The sequence below is a fragment of the Triticum urartu genome, chromosome 6 (assembly GCF_003073215.2).
Source record: "Triticum urartu cultivar G1812 chromosome 6, Tu2.1, whole genome shotgun sequence".
Lineage (NCBI taxonomy): Eukaryota > Viridiplantae > Streptophyta > Magnoliopsida > Poales > Poaceae > Triticum > Triticum urartu.
This window is the reverse complement of record NC_053027.1, coordinates 25,489,709-25,494,260: the sequence shown is the minus strand read 5'-3', so window position 1 is coordinate 25,494,260 and position 4,552 is coordinate 25,489,709. Positions and strand designations below refer to the sequence as shown.

Genomic DNA, 4,552 nt, shown 5'->3' with positions numbered 1-4,552 from the left:
CACATACTACAGAGATATGGCATGATAAATGGGTGCAGGGCACGCCGCTGATGAAACCACTATGATGCATGTGAGAAACTCCGGTCCAACTTGTAGATGATCTTATCGATGAAAAACATGGGCGACTAGAACACTCCTTTCATTCATTAGGTGTTTATCCCATCAGATGAGGTGGCCATCCTTAATATGCCACGACCAAACAATCCAGCAGAGGACATTTGGTCGTAGGTATCGAAAAGAAATGACATTTGTTTTGTTCAATTGTTGTACAGATCCATGATGGACACAAGGTATGGTGTGGTAGATGGACTGTCTAGTTTGTCTAATGGGAAGAAAAATTGAAAAGGCAACGAAAGCTTAGGATACAAGCCAAGTTAAGAGTATTTTGGTGGAGAGTAATTAAAAACATCCAAGCGGGAAAAGAATGCTACAATGCAAGCGGAAATTCGCTGGGCACCTACTCCCTCCGTTCGGAATTACTTGTCTCGAAAATGGATGTATCTAATTACTTGTCTCGAAAATGGATGTATCTAGAACTAAAATACGTCTAGATATATCCATTTCTGCGACAAATAATTCCGAACGGAGGGAGTAGGTGTGAGGGCACTCACTGGCCAAGCCCTGCCACTGCTCGATTTGCCTCACAATTCATGAAGTAGGGCACAGTAAAAAAGAAAATCCATCAAAAACCTTCAAGTTTCAACGATGAAACTTACCGCTTTTGCATTAGAAAATGCCCAGTTTCAATAAGTTTCAAAGATGCAATTTTGAGCAATTTTTTCTGTTGGTCATAGACACAAAATAATTGAATATTATCGGTCGCTCGTACTAAGTTTCAAACAATCAAAATTAACATTTTTTCCAAAAGTTGCCAAAATATATTCAAAATAAATATTATTTGAAAGCGCTGGCCGCAAGAAATATGAATATGAAAACATAACTTAAATTGATTTTTTTGTTTAAAAGACATAGAAGTTTGAAAATGGGTGGCTAAAATAAAAAGGTGGCACCAAGACCTGAGTGCCCCCGCACTTGCGTGCCGTAAATCCTCGCCGTGCACGTGGTAGTTAAAGGAAACATATTAGTTATCAACTTCATATAATTTTGGTTTTCTTTTTTTCCAGACAAGACAGAATCGTGTAAGATACATACCGGGAGGAACCCAGCCTCCTCATAGATCAGTGCTTCCTGGCCGTCGGATCGATTCCTTGATACGTTTTGGGCCATCCGATCTAGAGATGGAGAGAGGCCGGCCGTTGGATTAAAAATAAGCATTGTAGATCGAAACCGTGTCGAAATGGCTGTGCCACCGCCTGTAAAATTGGTGCCCCACCTAGGGCATTTTCGTCATTTCCGCCAGAGGCATATAAAAACAGCAGCCCCCGTTGTAGAACCCTAGCCGCCCCATCCGCGCTGCTCCTCCCGCGACGAGGCCGCCGCCAGCCTCCTTCCCCACCAACGGCCACCCCTACTCTTGCCTCTTCCTCCTCCCATTCGCCCCCCCATCAGAATCCTCCCCCGGAACCCTAGCCAGCCGCACGCAACCCATGGCGCCGCCTAGCTCGCCACCCCTGGCCGTCGGACCGTCGCGAGGCAAGCGCACGTCCTCCGCCCAGGCCGCGCCCGAGGCCGACCTGGTGGCCACAGTCACCACGCGCCCGCGCAAGGGTACCACATCCAGGAAGAAGAAGCTTGTGCTCAAGGCGGCGGCGGGCAAGAAGCAGGCACCACATCCGGGAAGAAGTTTGTGCTCAAGGCGGCGGCGGGCAAGAAGCAGCAGAATTGGTGAGACTTGAGAGGCTAGGGTTTGTCTTGTTCCAGTGAACTGCAGGTCGACCCCCTCTCTCTCTCCTTTCTCTGTTCTTGTTTTTTTGTAGTGCTCATCTTGGTTGCCAAGTTTCCTAATACAAACTCATTCAACCACGTATATGTTTAATTCTTAGGTTTTTTGCATATGCAAATGGAAACATCTCTATCTCTAATGCTGTCAATTTTGAGGTACCAAAAGGCTGAGACATTTGATTTTGGGTTAATCCTGGTTATGATGGTGCAGGCTTGATGTGCATATATGTGACTATTTTCTTATGATGAACTTGAAGATGGTGGTTAAGGTATTCATGGTGGAGGGAAAGGTTGATGTTGGTCTTGGTCCTATCTGTAAGTTTTCCACACTACTTTTTTTCCTTACGAAATGATAACACTGTCTCTATTATCATTTCGCTGCTGCTCTTTTCATTATTCGATAAATGAAATAGTTTTTCTCAGCACTAATAAACAATTACCAGATTAAATTACCATTGGAGATACTTGCCTTCAAAAATTAGTTTCACAAAAATTCTTTATAGTGTTGCAGGATGTACTATAATAAGTCTATAAAAGTAAACTGGTTTTGGTTATACTTCCCATCTACAGCTTCTTATATCATAAGTATGTGCAGTAAGTCTGTTTTTATATTCCAGAGGCGCATGGGAGTAAGCTCGAGCTGCAGACGAGCTCAGACTCCATAGGAGGAGCATGTTCCGCTGCGCCTCTCCCACCTCCTCGGCGCACAGGGGGATGGCCAGCGCCGCGCAGCAGCAGGGTGTTGATCACAAGATAGTAAATGATTTCTCTATTAGTAGAGGTCTGAAGGTAAGGAAGCAAAGGAGTTATTAATATGTCTCCCTGGTTTTGATTTCATAATGTAATATATGTTTTATCTGTACACCATGTTTGCAGGTTCGAGAAGGGACGAAAGATGAAGAATTTGCCTGAAGAAAATATTGAACAAAAAGTACCTCTCTCTGTCTCTCTCTGTCTCTCTCTCTCTCTCTCTCTCTTGTGTACACAGTGAAATTTGTTACTGCATTTTGATGTGATTGTGTTGTCACAGGCTCCAGATGGCTTCCTAGGGGTGATGTGCTTCAGTTTGAGATTGGGATGTTGGCTTTCTCTAACCCGCCTTCCTTGAGTCTGAAGTTGGGGTATATATTTCAATGATTTCATGGCTAAGCGATTCTATAGCACCTTTCAACCAATAGGTTATGTTTTTGTATGAGTTTTTAGAGAAAGTGCAAAAACATTTGTGCTTGTTTCCATCAAGAAAGGACTTTGGAGCCATCACATTTGACACGCCCTAGGCACTCATCAGACTGACTCACCGACCATGCTTTTGGTTTCCAATTGCCCCTGCAGTTCACAAGCAAGCAGGCCGCAGAGGACATGGCACTGGCCATGTTCAACCGTGCCCTGAAGCTTTCTGGAGCAGGTATGTGCCTCTGTGTGTGTCTTCTCTAACTTCATCTCGCTGGATGTATGGATCATTCTGCACGTTGGGCTTGTTGCTGGCTGCTAGCCTGGCTTGTAAGAGGATGCTCCCCTGCTCTTGAGTCCAAGGTACACCAATGATCAAAAGAACACCTAAATGAAAAAAACTCTTCCATTTGTAGTGAAGTTTCTGTAGATGTAATCTCTATTTCTTTTACATGTGGATACTGTTGTTTTGAAGCAAATTCCACCATTATTATTTCTCAGGTTTTGTAACCTATAATCAGTTTTTTTATCAGATTTGTTTGGTCTATTATCAGTTTTTCTCGCTTATTCTCTCTAATCAGAAAAGGAGCCTGAAAATCTGCATTTACATTTGCAGATACTGAGGGAAAGTACATATCCAGAGGCACCAATTGGGAGAGGTACAACATATGCATTTCAAATGCATTTCAAAGAGAACTGGAAGAGCTAGCACCAAAGAGCCCCAACTCACCTCCACGATCAAGTTCTACATGCAATTCACGGATAGTGGTACGATGCTTTATTTCCTGCCTTTTTATTAAGATGAACATGCTTTGTTTGGTTAACTGAATAAGGCATCTCAAAATAATTATGATGGTTTCTCATTTGGAGCTTCACTAAGAGTCTAAGATGCATTGGTTGAATAGCCGTTCTTTAAAGATAGAAGTATTAGATGCCTTGGCGATTTCTTTGTGGTGTAGATTCCTATTATCAACATATTTGCTAACCGCCAAGTTTATCTTGGTGGATATGTAAATTATTGTTCATTGAGAATGCTTCAGGTGATTTGTTGATGCAGAGTCCTAATTAAGCAAACAAACCTTACTCGTCTCCTTCTCTGTAAATCATTGTATGCAGGTTGTCGGCACATCTTTTAACCAAGTCACCTCCATTGATCCTTTTGTTGACAAGCAGCTAGACCCAAGGTTAGTCTCTGAAGATGTCTGTTCATAATTTATTTTGCCCGTCACATGTATTTCTTTGGTATGCTCATTGTATGCGCATCTGTCATACCTGTGCAGACCCAAGGTACCAAACAAAATAAGGAAGGCATCAAAACTCCTAGGAATCTTGCTAGATATGAGCATCTCTTTTGCATGACGAAGGAAATGAGCGGCTGGCTAGATCTAAACATATATTAAATCCTCATTGGATTACAAATTGTGGAGGGACCGGTCAACATTTTTAGTCTTTTACTGCATGGCTGCGAAGTATACACAGATTTAGGAAAACTACCTGCGGTAATTCCTGCTCTGGCATGCATTTCTCTTAATTTTTTATT

The 4,552-nt window shown here is 42.7% G+C and overlaps 1 long non-coding RNA gene across 2 annotated transcripts; it reads left to right on the top strand.

The window, feature by feature from the left end:
* The first annotated feature begins 1,404 nt into the window (after positions 1–1,404).
* Positions 1,405–4,545, top strand: LOC125516543. 2 transcript variants are annotated; one of them, XR_007287365.1, is made up of 9 exons: positions 1,405–1,785; positions 2,054–2,157; positions 2,460–2,631; positions 2,719–2,773; positions 2,873–2,963; positions 3,175–3,375; positions 3,629–3,780; positions 4,129–4,196; positions 4,293–4,545. It is a non-coding gene; the product is annotated as an uncharacterized LOC125516543 (long non-coding RNA). The 2 variants fall into 2 exon arrangements; XR_007287364.1 differs by having other exon boundaries at positions 1,405–1,831.
* The last annotated feature ends 7 nt before the right edge of the window (positions 4,546–4,552 follow it).